At 43.0% G+C, this 18,836-nt stretch overlaps 1 protein-coding gene across 10 annotated transcripts in view; it reads left to right on the top strand.

Annotated features, from left to right (window-relative positions):
• Positions 1–16,374: 16,374 nt before the first annotated feature.
• DZIP1 (DAZ interacting zinc finger protein 1) overlaps positions 16,375–18,836 on the top strand; it is a 54,311-nt gene continuing 51,849 nt past the window's right edge. For 5 of the 10 annotated variants that reach the window (XM_024755293.1, XM_024755291.1, XM_024755296.1 and 2 more), the window contains exons 1-2: positions 16,375–16,605; positions 18,038–18,251. The gene's annotated coding sequence lies outside the window, so the exon portion shown is untranslated. Of the gene's footprint in view, positions 16,606–17,581; positions 17,680–18,037; positions 18,252–18,836 lie in introns of all 10 variants that reach the window. The other 5 variants (XM_024755294.1, XM_024755292.1, XM_024755288.1 and 2 more) reach the window with 3 other exon arrangements.

Raw genomic sequence — 18,836 nt, 5'->3', positions numbered from 1 at the left:
TCAGTCTGGAACTGCCAGTATAGGACAGGAGTAAGCATAGAGAAAGAAAAAGGGACACACAAGGAAGCAAACAAACAAAAACTGACTTTTCCACTCCAAATGGAACTGCAAAACATATCAAGAACTCTAATGCTAAAAAAGACAGGCAACAAATCAACTGAAATTGAACTCACTTAAGAGGAAGTTAATTGCATAGACTAAGGAGGCTTACAGATATACATAAAGAATTCACATCCATACTTACAAGAAAGAATGGAGGACTTCCCTGGTGATTAAGAATCACCAGTGATTAAGAATCCACCTGCCAATGCAGGGGACACGGGTTCAATCCCTGGTTTAGGAAGATCCCACATGCCTCGGTGCAACTAAGCCCATGCGCCACAATTACTGAAGCCTGCGTTCTAGAGCCTGTGAGTCACAACTACTTAAGCCTGTAGGCCTAGAGCCCGTGCTCCGCAAACAGAAGCCACCGCAATGAGAAGCCTGCGCACTGCAATGAAGAGTAGCCCCCGCTCGCTGCAGCTAGAGAAAGCCTGTGCTCAGCAATGAAGACCAAACGTAGCCAAAAAAATAATAAAAGAATGGAATAAAAATGGCATAAGTGGAACAGGTGGTTGTAAAAAGTAATTGTATTAATTGCCTAGGGCTGCCATAATAAATTACCACAAACTGGGTGGTTTTATTACAAACCAGGTTGGTTTGCCCACTCACAGAAAGCCAAAACGCTGACACTACTAGGTTTGCCACAAATAATGCATTTGTTCGCAGGCAGCCAAGCGAGGAGAGAGAGAACAAGTCTCAGTCCTGCCTCCCCAAAGGCAGGGGAGGTATTTTGGGGATAAAGCTGAGGTATTTTGGGGATAAAGAAGTAGAGTGGTCGGAGGCACGGGGATCGTAGGGAAAGGTGATTGGAAATAAGAAAAAGGTAAGGTAATCACCATTTTGCACAGGTGTAACTAAGCTACAGGCTTCTTCACTGGGACGCATTTTCAGAAAATGGCGGCGTGTGCATGTTCTGAGGGTGGAGTTTTAGGCCCTCTGATGTCAAAAGTTCACCTAGCAGGGACTGCCCTGGTGTTGCAGTAGTTAAGAATCCGCCTGCCAATGCAGGGGACACGGGTTCGAGCCCTGGCCCGGGAAGATCCCACATGCCGCCGAGCAACTAAGCCCATGCGCCACAACTACTGAGCCTGTGCTCTAGAGCCCCCAAGCCACAACTACTGAGCCCACGTGCCACAACTATTGAAGCCTGAGCGCCTAGAGCCCGTGCTCCCCAACAAGAGAAGCCACTGCAATGAGAAGCCCGCGCACCACAACGAAGAGCAGCCCCTGCTCACCAAGAGTAGCCCCCACTCACCGCAACTAGAGAAAGCCCGCACACAGCAACAAAGACCTAACGCAGCCAAAAATAAATTAATTAATTAATTATTTTTAAAAATTTCACCTAGCGGACACTGGCACATGCCCTGCTGGAGGGTGGGTGGTCCTAACCAGTCTTAACCGGCTCGAGCTAGAACTAGACACAGCTGACTCCAAGTTCCTGAAAAACAACTCAGGCAAACACCTTGTTTAGGCTACGTGCTACTTGGAGAGCATGCAAGGTTTTTGTAGCAGCAATTAAGATGGCCTTGATCAACGAAGGCAGGTTACAGGTGTAATGGATTTCACCCGTGGCTTCACTTAAAAACAACAGAAATTTATTCTCTCATAGCTCTGGAAACTAGAAGGCCAAAATCAAGGTGTTGACAGGGCCACACTCTCTCTCTGAAGGCTCTAGAAAAGAATGCTTCATTGCTTTCTCCTCATTTCTGATGGCTCCCAGCACTCCCTGGCGTTCCTTAGCTTGTGGGTGCAGCATTCTACTGTCTGCCTCCATCTCTGCACGGCATTCTTCTGTGTGTCCTCTCCTTTTCTTCTTGACAAATTACATCTGCAGAGACCCTCTTTCCAAATAGGGCACAGTGTGAGATCTGAGTGGACATGAATTTTGGAGTGATGAGCACTATTTAACCCACAACAATAATCAATAAATAATCTTTGAAATTAAAAGTAGTCCGTAAAATTTTAAAAAAGCTTAATACACCATATGTACACACACACACACACACACACACACACACACACACACACACACACAGCCTAATAGATGGAATAAGCTCTAGAACACAAAGTGAGAGAATTAATATTAGAAGACATTTAAAAACATATCACTATCAGAAACTCTTAGATCAAGTACACACACAACCCTTAGTAAGGACTGGAAACCCTTAGAAAATCTGAGCAAAAATTTAACAAGCTTTATCTAACTCTGTATTTAACAGCTCTATATATAGAGAGAGATGATGATCTGTCTAGTAAATAGGAGATTTTTTTATGAGGACTCAGGAAACATTGTCAAAAATCTACCAAATACTCGTCCACAGAGGAAGTTTTACAAATTCCTAAGAATCATTATTATACGTTTTAAGTTCTCTGACCATAATGCAATTAAATTGAAAGTCAACAATAAACCGATTTTTCCAAGTCCTGGAAACAAAAAATGTATCCGTAAACTACTCATGGTAAAAAAAAAAATCATTATGAAAAACTACATGATAATGAAAATGCTACATTATCATAATTTGTGGAATACTGCTAAAGCAAATATTGGGCTGGCCAAAAAGTTCATTCGGGTTTTCAGAAGATGTTATGGAAAAACCCAAAACACACACACAGCCAACCCAATGTTTAGAGGGAAATTCAGAGCCCTAAATGCTTTCAATTAAAAACCAAAAAAAAAAAAAAAAAAAAAAAAAAAAAAGGAAAAAAGAGGAGTTGTACTTAGCTCAGGATGCTAGAAACACTACAGAACAATAATTAAGAAACAGAAAGAAAGAACTAATGAAAACTGAGCAGAAATTTCTGTGATAGGAGTGGTGAAGAAATATGAAGGATCCAAACCAAAAAGCTAGATATTGAAAGACATTAAAAAATGGACAAAAATAGAGCAAGCTTAAAAAAAGAGAAAAGATGTATATTAGCATTTAAAAGGGGGCACACAACTACAAACACGGTAGAGATATTTTAATGTGTAAAATAAAGCATTGAGTGTCTTTATGCCAATCAATTTGAAAATAGAGATGAAAAGAAAAACAGGATGCCTGAATAAGCCAAGAGCTAGTAAAGAAAACAAATTAGTAATTGTACATCCCAACCTAAGAACAGCTACCTGGCCCCCACAGATTTGTAATCCCTATCTTGTACAAAATATTTCAGAGTATATTTTTAAATTAAAATCTCTCCAACTCAGTTTAAAAGGCTTGATGCTAAACCTGGAGAGAAAAGAAAACCATGAAGTTAATTATGAGGGTAGATAAAGCAATCTTAAATGGAATATTCCCAAATCCAATTCATCACTTAAAAAAAAAGATAACCAAGAAGAAGTTATCCAGAGGTACAAAGATAGATCAACACTGAAACATCTTGTAATGAAATACATCAAATTAACAGGTGGATGAAAAATCATTTGAACAGATTCAATTCTTAGATAAAATATAGCACTCATTCAGGTTTAAAAGGAAAAATCTCAGCAAAAAAAAGGAAGCAAACTGCTTTAACTTGGTAATTGGCATTTATCAAAACTTCTGTTTTGAGAATGGTAGTGTCAGATCAGTATCTCCTTCTTTCCCTCTTGGAAATCACCCAAAGCCACAACAACAAACAAGAAACAGAAAAGCAAGTTACAATGTCAACAAAATGTAGGAGACTGTTGAAACTCCAGTTCCCAAAGTAAGTGGGAGAGATGCCACACAGGAGAAGAATCAGAGAGAGGATGCCCGCTAATGCTCATCTCAAAAAAAGACAGCAAGATACTTCTCCAAGTGTTACCAACCTGGGTTCTTGGACTCTTTAATCAATAAAAATTGATAAAAGGCCAGACTAGGAATTCAGGCAAGGCTTTATTGGTACTTGTGCTGCAGCATGAGAGAGTGAAAGCAAGTAACAGGTGCCCCTGCTCCACTCCCCAAGTGGAGTGGAGCAGGGGCAGATAGGGTGAGGGTGAAGGTGGATCAGGGGGTTGGGTCGAGGGAGGAGTGACTTAGGTGGTCTGCCCACCCCCTTGGTGGCACCATATGCAGGGGTCATGCGTGGTACCCTGCTTTTGCTCCTGGCACCTCACAAGTGGCCGTTGGGTTTTGGCCTTTTTGTATCTTACTGTTCATACTTTACCCCAACTGTACCATGCATGCAGTTATTTTTAGTCCCTTAGAGTTTCTTTGTATTCTGTTGCTCGATAAGACGTTTGTCTAGGTGCAAACATTCCAGTAAAGGTTCCCAGGTCCCAGATCCCAGCCTGTCTCAAAAAGTTAGAGGCATGCTTTGTAGTGAAAAACCCAAATATCTTATTTGCAACAAGAAGAATGTGATGCACTAGTTAGGGAGAGAATCTACTTAGGACACACTTTGGTTCCAAGAAGCAAAAAGTATGGGTCTGAAAGATGATTCACTTATTTATTAATTATCATCTCCAGGAAGCCATTTACCCCATGGCAGAAGAAGAGAGAAACTTGACATGATGAACAGCTTTGTGGCTACCTGTCTCCATTTGCAGAGAAGAAATAAAAGCTAGATTAATTTATACAAAAACTTGGATCATAAGAAAAATTATGACTAATATGGAACTCAGCCCAATCTCCTCCTCTGTACAAACTTTCTACAAAAGCAGTTTTAGAAAAACATCACCTGATTCTAAAAGTTAAGTACAGTTGACCCTTGAACAACGTGAGTTTAAACTGCCTGGGTCCTCATATACGTGGGTATTTTTCAATAATAAATACTACAGTACTACTTGACCCGTGGTCGGTTGAATCTGCAGAAGTGGAGGAACCGTGCATATGCAAGGCCAACTGTAAGTTGTACTCAGATTAACTCCCTTCGTTGTTCAAAGGTCAACTGTAATCAAAAACAACGGAATCAAAAAAAAAAAAAAAAAAACAACGGAATCAAACAGCCAATAAGCACCAGAAAAGATACTCAACACGACTGGTCATCAGGGAAATGCAGATTAAAACTATAATGAGATCCCACTACACACCCACCAGAAGGGCTTACAATGAAAAATGACTGACAATACCGAGTGTTGCAAGCATTTGGAACAACTGAAACTCTCATCATTGCTGGTGGGACTATGAAATGGTACAACCACTTTGAAAACTGGTAATGTGTTAAAAAGCTAAACCTGTATCTACTCGATGACCTAGCAATTCTACTCCTCGGTATTGATCTTAGAGAAATGAAAACATATGTCCACAAAAAGCCTTGTACAATAACGTTAATTGCAAGTTTATTTATAATAGCCACAAATTGAAAATACCTCCTCCATCAAAAGGAGAGTGGATTATAAAAAAGCTGTGATAAATTCTTTCATATCAATTTAATGATTTTTAAAATGCAAACACATTGTATACTATGTGCAATGTTTTCTGATACCAGGAGCATTCTTTTAATATACAGTTTCAAGTTCTCCTTTATTTTTATTTATTTATGTTTTTGCAGTATGCGGGCCTCTCACTGCTGTGGCCTCTCCCGTTGCGGAGCACAGGCTCTGGATGCGCAGGCTCAGTGGCCATGGCTCACGGGCCCAGCTGCTCCACGGCATGTGGGATCCTCCCGTACCAGGGCACGAACCCGTGTCCCCTGCATTGGCAGGTGGAATCTCAACCACTGCGCCACCAGGGAAGCCCCCCTCCTTTATTCTTGGAAAATTTTCTTATATGCTGATTCATTTGTTCTTTTCCCTTATTTTCATTTTCTACCATGGGAACTCTGAAATGTGTATATTAATTGCATATTTTTGCCTGTCCTTCACATCAAGTCTTTTTCTGCCAATCCTTATTTTAATAAACATTTAAAATGGGTCAGTCATTTCTAAACGTTCAATACCATAAGACAATTGAGCAAAACTTACTTAAGAATAAAGGCCACAGAGCAGCAGTTTTAGATATGCAAGAACACTAGAATATTGTTCCTATTAGTCGTTCCTGAAGAAGTTTTTTTCTGGATTCATATATCATTATATTTGCCTCCAAGAAAAATAGTCTCATGGGGGCTGCACTTATAATTAAATCTTTTCCCACGCCCTTTGTCACAATCCTAAATTTCAAACCCTCTACCAGATCTGGGTGGATTCATCACTGTCAGGGCCCCAGTACAATGATCAAAATTGCATATAAAAGAAATGTTTTTAAACATATTTGTTTTTTCTAACTTTTTATTTTAACATACATTAACACTTAAATGTTACAAGGATATTTTCCCCTTCCTCCACAGCCTCTAGAATTATTTTAAATTCATTTAATGAGACCTGGTTCTGGGAACTGCAGCACCCAACTTCCACAATAAGGAGGTAGTTGAGCAGGAAGAAACTGGTGCTTGATGACTTTGTGGGCCCACCAAAACAGACCCACACTACCTCTCTCTGGATTTCCTTTAAATAAGACAAATTTATATTCTATTTTTTAAAAAGTTACAAAGCTAGTACAAAATATCCTCATAGACGCTTCACCCAGGGTCCCCAACTTGTACATTTGCTCCATCATTCTCCCATTCTCTCTCTTTCTGTGTCTCTCTCTCTTCTGATCTATTTGGAAGTTGCAGGCATGATGCCCTGTTTCCCTAAATACTTCAGTGTGTATTTCCTAAAAACGAAAACATTCTCTTACATAACACAATACAGCTATCAAAACTGGGAAAATAGGGGGCTTCCCTGGTGGCGCAGTGGTTGAGAGTCCGCCTGCCGATGCAGGGGACACGGGTTCGTGCCGCGGTCCAGGAGGATCCCACATACCGCGGAGCGGCTGGGCCCGTGAGCCATGGCTGCTGAGCCTGCGCATCCGGAGCCTGTGCTCCGCAGTGGGAGAGGCCACAACAGTGGGAGGCCCGCGTACCGCAAAAAAAAAAAAAAAACTGGGAAAATAATATTGATACAATATTCAATACTTTTGGTAACAGATTCTATCAAAATTTTGCCATCTTCCCTAATAATATCCTTAATAGAAAAGGAAAATCCTAGATCATGAATTATATTCAGTTGTCATATCCTTTAAATTCCCTTAATTTGGAACAATACCTCAATCTTTCCTTGTCTTTTTTGACCTTGTCACTTTTTACGAGTACAGGCCAGCTATTTCGCAGAACGTCGCTCAATTTGGGTTCGCAAATCACTTACAGCAATTTTTTTTTGTACTTGATCTTCCATAAAAGAGGGACATTTTCATTTTCTTAATGAACTTAAAAGGATATTTTAACACATTGGGACACACTTAATTACTAGATCCTTTCAGAACAGCAACACAGAATGCCTTCTCCGACAGGTTGTTCCATGTCCTACCAAAAATTCAGGTAATCTTATCTCGTCCAGGCTATCCTTGGCCTTCTTCAGGGTGTTCTGATTTGTTTTGCTTTGTTTTTTATCACCTCTTCCCCTGAGGGTCTATTGGATCTATTACTGTCATCTCTATAATTGAGCTCAAAGGGCAGCCTGATATGACCATACATCTTAGCTTGGGTGTAGGCAAAATTTTTACCCAGTTGGGTCAGCTAAAAAATACTGAATCTGTTGTAAAGGCTCTTTCTTGGAAAGCTAGGAAGAAAAGCAAACATTTCCCCCTAAAAGACAGAAAATACATCAACCTAGACATGCTGAAAAATGTTGCGCAATCTCATTCTTGCATAATTAAAGTATAGCCATAGATTGGTCTGGATGATAGAAGTTATCCATCAAACAACTGTGTCCCTTCTCTTTGCCTTAGTGCTATGATGGATGAGTTGCCGTATCAAGCCACTCCTATGCAAAATTTAAAATTTTATCCTTCTTTGTAGGTCCCAAGTAGCTCTTCCCATCCCTGGTTAACCTTATAGTTCTACAGTAAATTGGATTATTGTTCCCATTATTTGCTTTCCTATAAAAGGATTTACCTTCCTGTCTGTAGCCCTGTGACTTTGTGACCTTCTTTGAGTACAGTATACTTCCCTGCCCTATTCTCATTGGGTTTTATAATGTGATTTGCTTCGGCTAATTGAAAGTGAGTAAAAGTGATGTGCTTCCCGGCAGAGATTTCAAGAGCCAATGTATGACTTGGCTATTCTGGCAAAAGAAAAGCACGTCCCAGCTAGGGATGTGGGTCCTGTAAGGAGGCCACACGGAGCAAAACCACAACAAACATACAACTCACATGAAACATAAACCGTAGACCTTTCTATCATGAATATGATATTTTGGGGTTGTTTCTTTCTTCAGCATAATCTGGTGAAAGCCAGCTGATACCTTTTCTGCTCGCCAGCCACTCTGGAATTACTAGACCATATATTGGTTCCTGAGATCCACCATGCCCATTTGGAAAAAAGATTTGATGTGCACGCCTGAGAAAGGGAGAGTCTTTTAAAGGGATCAGGGCTAAGGATCAGAAGCAGTTCTTGAATCCTGCTTCCCCTTACCGTTCCAAGTGAAGATAAGATTAGAAGGCAGGAGGAAAAGAGAGGAGGTAAAAGTGAGCAATGGCATGTATCCCTTTACGGACAGAGAAATTCCTGTGAAAGTGTTTGGTTTTCTATCCTGTTCTAAGCAACAATGACTGTCCTGTCTTATGGAGCTGGTTAGGATCCTAGAATCTGAATGAAGAAAGCTAAGATTCCAGAATCCAGATGGAGAAACTACAGACGAGGGGCAAAGTGCCTCCCTGGGAGAGAGAAATCTAGATTATTCAAAGGGCTCTAAAGGTGCTGTCTTTTGTTCTGCCTTGTATGTATCTTCAAATCTTGAATCTTTAGGGAGAGAGAACATTTTGAAGAAAGCATCAGATGCCCTTCCTAAAGGCCGGATCAGAGAGTAGGTAATAAAGGGGGGAGAGTTGATGTTCTTCATACTAGATACGTGTATCTTTCACTCTTCCTCTCGGAATAGCTTCCTTTTGGGAATTGACACTCCCCACTCCTGGCAGTTTTGTACCACTGATGCGTTTCTCCATCACAGCTCCTTTTGCTGCCACCTCCACCAGAGGGACCCATCAGAAACATGACCTAAGCTAAGTAGGTCCATCACCTTCTCTCTCACAGGAATTTGAATCTTGAGCAGAATTTCAAAGGGCTCAAGGTAGATGGGGCTGAATTTTCTTTGTGGCAGTGAGATTGCCCCGAGTTACGTAGAACCCTGGTCCAGGGTTACCCCATGGCTGAGTTACATAGAACCCTGGAGCTCAGCTGGTCACTGTCTTTCATGAGGGCTGATTGTTCACTTTCTCCTTTGATATTATGAGCGATCCAATATCCTGTCAATAACCCCATCCCTTTCAGTTAACAGAATCATTTTCTGTTGCTGACAAGCGAAGAAACTTAATACGGAAATTGGTGCCTGAGAACAAGCGCTCTTGGGAAAATGTGGCATGTTTGGAACTACTTATTTGGCTAATATGAGGTAAAAGAATCTGAGACTCCCATTAACATTCACTGGAACAGTTTGTCCACTAAGATTGAGGCTAAGTAGTGGTTGCCACTGATGAATCTAGAGGGATGAAGAATGCTGGACAACTAGGCATACTGAACTTTTTTCATCTTATGTATAACTTAAAACAAGAGAAAAAGATCAAATCTCAAAACTTCACCTTGGCAATATTCCAGTTCTTTCTGTGACTTTGATGAAAAGAATCAATTTTTATCTAAAGCTGTAAGACTGTGGACACACAAAACCAAACACAGAAACGGATTTTGTGAGTTGGGTTCACGGTTGTCCTAAGTCTTTTCCTGTGAAGGTTGGAGAACTGATCAGAAGACAGTGGATCCTGACAAATGGAAAGGGTAACATGTAAGAGGATATGTAAGACTGAATGCGGGGGGTCTCAAAGTGGGGTTCCCAGACTAGTGGCATCAACTGGGAACTTGTTAGAGATGCAAATTTTCTAGCTTCAGCCCAGACCTACTAAATCAGAAACTCTAGGAGTGGGCACAGCTGTCTGTGTTCTATCTTCTAGCAGACTCTGATGAAAGTTTGAGAGCAACTGGGGTGGAGGATTTGAAGTCCTCAAACCAGCCTGAAATAACTCCTCACTCTGCTTTCTTTGGCCAAGGAAACTTTCCCACCTTTGTAGGTGAGAACTTATTAGTCCCCTCTCAGGAGCCAAGCCACACTATTGCTATGGCAACTAGAATGGCAACTAGCATGGCCTGGGGGGTGGGGAGCATGGGTGAGACAATCCCGAACATCGGTACGGAACAGTTAGAAACCTAGACATTGTAGGAATTTGCTAATGTATATCTGCCCCAAATTGAGAGAATATGTGTAGGAATAGATTTTTTTTAATAAATTTATTTATTTTATTTATTTTTGTCTGTGTTGGGTCTTTGTTGCGGTGCGCGGGCTTCTCACTGCGGTGGCTTCTCTTGTTGCGGAGCACGGGCTCTAGGAGCGCAGGCTTCAGTAGTTGTGGCACACGGGCTTAGCTGCTCCGCGACATGTGGGATCTTCCTAGACCAGGGCTCGAACCCGTGTCCCCTGCATTTGCAGGCGGATTCTTAACCACTGCGCCACCAGGGAAGTCCTGTGGGAATAGATTTTGAGGTTTCTAGATCAAGGAGCACGGTCCCTATTTTGGATCAGGATGAATGTATAGGTAGATATGGACCCTTCCCAGAGGTTGTGTATGCAGTGTATGACAAGTTGGGGGAAAGACGTCAACATAAATGTTCACTGAACTTTGTCCCACAATCCATTACATTCTCAAAGTCAGAAATCCCTTAACAAGTAGAGGAAGGAATTGAAAGCCTTCCAGGAAAAGGGAATAAAGGATTGGATAGTTTATGCTCATCTAGTCCAAGCACCTCCTCACCACATCTTTGATATAAATGTTTATTTTAATAATAAAAAGGGTATCAGTAATGGTTTTACTGTAGGAAGTCGAAGCCTCTCTAGGTAGTTAAAGCTGCAAGGTATTTGCACCCAATCAGATACTTGCAAAATCATGCAAAGGGCTAGAGCAGTGTGGGGTGGGGAGTGGCACCACTGGGGCTGTGAAGCTCAGGAGTTTGATCCTCTGATAAAAAAGGCAGTGCAGTCACTGCTGTTTCAACAGCCACTTGACACGTTGAAAGTGATGAGACATGGAATTCACCTGCTGCCTTTACCCACTGACACTCTGATGCTCATGATCTTGCTTGCCGGCAAAAATTACAGCAGGAAAATCTCTTCTGTCTCTTTTCTGTCGTTCAAATCATTCAAGAGTGTGTCTTGGACTTCCCTGGTGGTGCAGTGGTTAGGAATCCGCCTGCCAATGCAGGGGACACAGGTTTGAGCTCTGGTCCGGGAAGATCCCACATACCGCGGAGCAACTACTGAGCCTGCGCTCTAGAGCCCGTGAGCCACAACTACAGAGCCCGTGAGCCACAACTACTGAGCCCACGTGCCACAACTACTGAAGCCCGTACGCCTAGAGCCCGTGCTCCGCAACAAAGAGAAGCCACCGCATTGAGAAGCCTGCGCACCCCAACGAAGAGTAGCCCCTGCTCGCCAGAACTAGAGAAAGCCCGCGCGCAGCAACAAAGACCCAACACAGCCAAAAATAAATAAATAAATTTATTTTTTGTTTAAAGTGTGTCTAACTGGCAGAAACCAATTGCTTCCAGAATATGAGCTGGAAAGAAGTCTGGTTGGCACGGTTGTTAGCTTCCTCGCTTCTGCAGAGCAGGAAGACACATTAAAGGAAGAGGGCTTGAAAGCGCAGTGAACTAAAATTCTGTATCCATCTCCTAAGGGAAGTGACTGCTCTTTACAAAAAGCCCTCTCTAGACTTGGAACGCTGGGTGCAAGAGCTGCCATTGAAATGGACTCCCAGATCTCAGGGGGCATGGGAGGAGCCCAACATGCTTGGGCCCATGTCGAGGCTGTTAACTACCAGAGGTAGAGCCAGCTTGGTAATCCTACCATGGTCATATCAATCAGATTCTGATAAAAAGTCTGACTCTCCCCCATAAATTAATCAGGGGCTTCAAAGTGCGGCATTTCATCAAACCACAAGTTCTCATCTGGTTTGTAGGGCCCCTCCCATCCTACTACAAACACCAGGACTGAGCCACCTTCCATGAGAGTTAGGTTTGGGTTTTGGTTTTTGGTTTTGAACCCATCTTCCGGACCCTAGTCAGTTCAAGGCAACACATAAATGGTTCAATTGAATTGTAAATTGAAACTGTCATCAAGTCATTTTCTCTACTTAAGCCACCACAGAACAATCAAAGAAAGGGAGGTTCTGGTACTGGTTGCGGTGTAGTTTCAAAATACCTCCTCAAAATCTTTGATGCATCCTGCCTTCAAAAGGCAAACCTGATTCCCCTCCCCTTGGGTGTCGGTCAAACTTAGGGACTCACTTCTAATGAGCAAATTTCCCTCTAAGCCCCATTTTCACTGCATCCCACAAATTTTAATAAGTTGTATTATTATTTAGTTCCAAATATTTTAAAATGTCTCTTGAGAGAAGCATGTTGGTTAATCTCCAAATATTTGGGGATTTTCCAGCTATCTTTCTGCTACTGATTTCTAGTTTAATTTTACTGTGGTCTGAGAACATATGTTGTATGATTTCTATTCTTTTACATTTGTTAAGATATGTTTGATGGCACAGAATGTAGTCTATCTTTCTGAACGTTCCATGCAAATTTGAGAAGAACGTATATTCTCCTGTTGTTGGATGGAGTATTCTATAATTGCCAATTAGATCAGGTTGATTGATAGGAGTACTTGGGTCAATTTTGTCCTAACTGATCTATTAATTGTTAAAGAGGGATGTTGAAGTGTCCAAGTATAATTGTGGATTTGTCTATTTCTCTTTCCATGAGTACATACATGTTAAGGATTACGTCTTCTTGGAACACTGACCCCTTCAACATTATACAGTATTCCTCTTAGTTCCTAATCATTTTCCTTGTTCTGAGGTCTGCTTTGTCTGAAACTAATACAGCTGCTCCAGATTTCCTTTGATTAGTGATGTATCTTTTTCTATCCCTTTTAAACCATCTAAGTCTTTATATTTGAAGTGAGTTTCTTATACGTAACATACTGTTGGGTCTAATTTTTTTTAATCCACTCTGACAATCTTTTAATTGGTTTATTTAGACCATTCACATCTAAAATGATTATTGACATAATTGGGCTAATGGCTTCCATGTTTGTAACTGTTTTCTATTCATTCTTTCTTCCTTCCTTTCTTTCTTTTCTTTTCTTTTCACCCTCTTTTCCTGCCTTTTCTGGTTTTAATGGAGCAGTTTATAACATTCCATTTATCTCCTCTCTTAACATATTAATCATACTCCTCTTTTTAATTTTTTAATGGTTGCCCTAGAGTTTGCAATATACATTGACAACCGCCTGCCAGCAGCATCCTATTTTAAGTTACTCAAAGGAAGCTGAGGCTGAGAAGCCAGGTTTGAATTTAGAATTCTTGCACTCAGCCAAGCTCCCAGGCAGCAACTCTTCTCTTTTGTATCCTGGCACCATCCCGACCAGAGAGAGGCCTTGTGTGCCTAAGGGTTATATTTGCCAATCCATATACCTGCGCTATTTAGTACTTCTAAATAGTCTGCTGACTGCGGCCACCCCATGTGGCTAACCATAAGCAATACGGTCCGTCTTTGAGAAGACAGACTTGGAGAAGCAGCCCATACAGGCTCTGAAAGTTGGCGTGGACGGTTTGTGCGGGAAGTTCCAAGGTTCTACGAAGTATGGTCTAGCATGGGAGAACACAGGCTATGGGAGGACCAGGTCCATTAGCTTCTTGGGCTTTTCTAAAGGGCCAGGCCAGGGTGGAAGCCCTCTTGCCTTAAAAGGTAGTGTGGACCCCGACACTCATCTGACTCATCTTTACACAAGTTGTGCTTGCTACTCAATTTTTCAAAAGTAAATAATATACTGTCTATATAATATGTAAACAATATAATGTGTAAACTGTACAAAAAAGGGAATGATTTAACCCAAAAGTTAGGACAACTGTTATGTAGGAGGATGGAAAGGGATATGATTGGCTAGGTACAAAGAGGAGTTTCCAAAATGCTAGGAATGGTTTAAACTGGGGGGTGGGTATACAAACGTTCACTTGATTATTCTTTAAACTGTACATATATATCTTACACACTTTTCTGTATACTATATATGATATTATAATTATAACTAAAAGACATTAGCCAGGTGATCAAAAACGAAGGGCAGAAACAACATGTATTGTCTGATTTGATACCTTTTAATTACTTTGATTCAAAGTCCACTTTGAATATCTAATCTTTGTTTTACTCCTATAAGACCTGGTAATGTTTAATAATAAATAGATACCATGCTAGCCACCATCCCCAACTGCCTGCTTCAGTGTAATTTTCATTTTGTCACACTTGCTGTTTTCAAACAGGAGAAATGAAAACAAAAATGTGAAATAAATTCAGATATAACACTTTAATTTACTAACTATACAAAATGATCAATAGTAACCAATATTTCTATTTTCCTTTTTTAGGATCATTTCTGTCTTCAAAACCACATACTTATTTGAGCACTTACTATGTGCTCAGTGTGCTAGAACACATCAGGTTCTCATAGCCTGATGCAGGAGACAGATACCTAAATAACTTTAAATTTTTTAATTATTTAATTACCACAGCAACACCCTGCTCAGCTGTGATAACTGGTATAAGAGGTTTGAAAGGATCAAGAATGTATGATTGGGCTTCCCTGGTGGCCCAGTGGTTAAGAATCAGCCTACCAATGAAAGGGACACAGGTTCGAGCCCTGGTCCGGGAAGATCCCACATGCCGCGGAGCAACTAAGCTTGTGCTCCACAACTACGGAGCCTGAGCTCTAGAGCCCGCAAGCCACAACTACTGAGCCCACATGCCACAGCTACTGAAGCCCGAGTGCCTAGAGCCCGTGCTCCACAACAAGAGAAGCCTCGACAATGAGAAGCCCACACACTGCAACAGAGTAGCCCCCGCTCACCGCAACTAGAGAAAGCCCGTGCGCCGCAATGAAGACCCAACACAGCCAAAAATAAATAAATAAAATTAAAAAAAAAAAGAATGTATGATTGCTGCTATGCCAATGCCAAGGTCAACTGGTTCATCTTATTTCTTCCAATTCTGCATATGTGGCATACTGGTAACACAAATGGTGTATTATCAAATAATGTTAATTAAGCAATTATCCTCTAAGGCACGCACACACACACCACAAAGGGCTACAGAGTATATAGATTTTGCAAAGCAGTGGCCACATCTCCCTCACACTGCCTGAAATTTCTATCTAGAAATCTTTACCCATACTACTTTAGAGCATTTTTATGGGATCCTGGATCTTTCCAATTTAAGCATTAAATTGAAATTGGACACATTTTTAAAAACCTGTTAAGGTTGTCCTAGGTCTTATGATTTTAATTAAAAACTAAAACAAGAAAGGAATTCAACATAAATACTTTTTGAGCTATTACTATTTTTGATGCCTTGTGCTAAATAAAGTAGCCGATAAAGTTAATTCAGTCAAAGAGAAACACAAGTAAAGGCATTTTACAGTAACACGTTGTCATCCAACAAAAATTATGAAGTTACTCCTTTCTAAGTGAAGAACTATTTTGCTACAACAGACAGTAAGATTTTGCAAAAGATGCACTCAAATTTCTCAATCTGGGTCAACCTCATGGTTGTTAAAATATGTGCATACTTTCTGGATTACGCATTATATGGAATTTTGCCCCATTGTTAGACCGTGTGTTCGAGTTTTAGGTTAAAAAACAGTTACCTTACTCTTGACCCCGGACGTCCCCTCTCCCCCAGCAACAAACTTTCTGCCAACAGAGATCCACGCCTTTCGTCCTAAAATGGGCATAACCAAAAGAGACACGCAATCTAGATGGATTTAAATCCTTGTGTGCTTCGGCAAATGGTCTTTAATCCTGTTTTCCCCGTCACTCAAGTGCAAGGCTGCATGAGATAGCCCTATAAGGTCTCTTGCATCTGCAGACTTCTGTGATTAAAATGCATCTCTTCTTAGAAGGAATTCACAAAAAGCCCCTGCCTCTATGGGAAATTAGCTAGCTGGGCGTTAGGCTAACCGCAGGGTAGGCGTAAATCTGGTTTCTCTTTGAAAAGTCTTCCTGGGGCTAGCATCCCACGCCAGCAACAGAGCGCGCCCAGGCACCACGTGTCTGCACCAACAGCGGGATTGGCGGAGCGCATTTTCGCGCGGCGGTCTAGACGCGCACAGTCCCGCCCAGCTGCCGGAGGAGCCGGGAGGCAGAGAGAAGAGGCCGGAGGGAGATCGCAGATGGGAGGGGGCGGGAGGGGGGTGGGGGATCCCGAGGCGCCCGTGGCCGGGAATCTGGGAGGGCCTAGAGAGGCGCCAGGCGGTTAGCCTCGCCACAACTTGCCCAGGACAGACAGGCCTCACTCTGCGTCCTGGAAGAAGGAGCTGGCCCGCCGCGTCCCTCCCGGCTGCTCCTCGGCCTCCACGGGCCCGCCCGCGCTAGCAGCGCCCCTAAAGCCTGCGTCCGCAGCTTCGCCCCTGTCCGCCTGTAGCGCCCGGCGCCCGCCCAGAAGCGCGCAGCTGGGGTGAGTCGAGGTCAGGAAAGCCCCAGGCGCCCAGGGGAGGCCGGGGCCTCTGGGTGCCCGCGAAGCCGGGCCCTCCTTCCTCTTTTCCCGCTGCGAGCCGAGGCGCTGCAGACCCCGCTGGCCTGGCTGCCGCAGCCCCCCACTCCCCCGTTTGCTTGCCTTCTAAGGGGCGGCGCCGGGACCCCACTGGAGCCTGCGTTCCCCGGCCTTTGTCTTTGTGGGTTCGGCGGTCGTCCCCATGGTGCGCCCGGGGCGGGAGGCGCTGCGCCCGGCTGGGGGCCCTTCAGAGGGAAGGGGAAAGCGTGCCCCCTTCTTTCCTGTTCCGGCCATCTTGCGACTCGCGTAGGGGCGAGGGCCAGCGGCGCGGCGCTCGCGGCCGGGCGGAGTGGTGGCGGCGAACGGAGATGGGCGGCTCGAGCCCCGCGCGCCTCCTCCCCAGAATGCAGTGGGAGCGCGCGGAGTTTCAAGGGCTTGGACCCAGAGCCCGGGGGCACAGGAAATGTGAGGGACAGGGGCCGGGAGCTGACGTTTCCTAAGCGCCTAATTCATTCGGATCGTTCTTTTTTTTTTTTTTTAATTTATTTAATTAATTTATTTTTGTCTGGGTCTTTGTTGCTGCCCCTGGGCTTTCTCTAGTTGCGGCCCAAAGGGGCTAGTCTTCCTTGTGGTGCGAGGGCTTCTCATTGCGGTGGCTTCTCTTGCTGCAGAGCACGGGCTCTAGGCACTCAGGCTTCAGTAGTTGCAGCATGCAGGCCCAGTAATTGTGGCTCACGGGCTCTAGAGCACAGGCGCAGTAGTTGTGGCGCCCGGGCACGTGGGATCTTCCCGGACCAGGGCTCGAACCCGTGTCCCCTGAATTGGCAGGTGGATTCTTAACTACTGAGCCACGGGGGAAGCCCCTCATTCGGATCATTCTTTATCCACTTGTCCTTTTGGCAAATTCTTAACGCGCCTCTCTGTGCGTGATCTATGCCAGGTGCTGGGGATATAACGGTGAGCAAGAGAGACCACGGCCCTTGTTCCCGCTGATCCTGCAGCCCAGTGGATGGAGTCCAGGGTACATAGACCTGCCAGGTCTGTATCCTGACGTCTATTTAACAGACTGGGAAACTGAAGCCTAGGGCTGCCGTAACTTGTAGGTCAGGCAGTAAGTAAATGGAAGAATCAGACTTTGAAGCTAGATCTTTAAGACTGTCATGCTGGCTGTAGTTAATCGATAATAGCTCTTTTTCTTTCAAAATCCCGTTCAAAATTACTTGGATGCACGGCTTCTATGAAGTCTAATGAAGTGTGTGCTTAGTTTCTGGATGCTTTCCTGTGGGCTTATTTCTAGTTCTCAGTGTCTAGAAAGGGCTAGAAATGTTTGACATTACAAGTTTGCTTCCAGTTACTCTGAACTGTATTTTCGTTTCTTCTGTTCTTTGGCTGTTAGGAGAGACAAAAATTTTCCTGATGGTTGGTCCAAGCAGGGACTCCCGGGTGGACTGAGGAATGGCTGGCTTTTCCTCAGTTCATACATCTCTGTGGTAACCACAGGCAGCTCCCAGAAGACCTCGAGAATGAGAGGCCTGAGGTCTACGAGTTGCTGCTAGAAATAGTTCAGCCTCTCCAGAAAACAGAATGCAGCTGCCACACAAGTTTGTAAGGTAAATACCGGGGCCCTGTAAAGTTCCCCCTCCATATAATTGTCTTTATCTTCACATTTTGAAAAAAAGTATCCTTTTGGAAAGACAAGTAAGGTATTACGTATTTGGGGAAGTTCTTTGGTTTGAAATTCTATCCGAATGTTATATCTAGGTGGCCAACCCAGAGAGGAAGAAAGACTCCATTTTAAAAAGTATCTTGGATGTAAGAAATTTAGGAGGCCTTCCATCAAATATAATTAACTACACTACAAATTTAATTTTTAAAACAACTTTATTGAAGTATAATGTACAAAATGCACCGTTAATTTTCAGTGTACCATTCAGTGAGTTTGGAAAAATGTATATGCCCGGGTAATCAACAAGACAATCAAAATAGAGAACATTTTTTTTATTATACCCCAAAGTGTCTTCGTGCCCTTTTGCAACTAGGCCCCCCTCCATCCCATTTAATTTTACATAGATTTGTTGCTTCACGTTTTCTGAGTTGTGCGTGAAAGAGGAGGATGGATGGTTCTTTCTAATCTCAAAAACCTAAGGCGAGGATCAGAGGCTGGCAGCTAGGATGTGGCTCCCCGCGCCTTAGAG

Source organism: Neophocaena asiaeorientalis, unplaced genomic scaffold (assembly GCF_003031525.2).
Source record: "Neophocaena asiaeorientalis asiaeorientalis breed wild unplaced genomic scaffold, Neophocaena_asiaeorientalis_V1.1 scaffold141, whole genome shotgun sequence".
Classification (NCBI taxonomy): Eukaryota; Metazoa; Chordata; class Mammalia; order Artiodactyla; family Phocoenidae; genus Neophocaena; species Neophocaena asiaeorientalis.
This window is presented reverse-complemented; position numbering and strand designations above follow the sequence as displayed.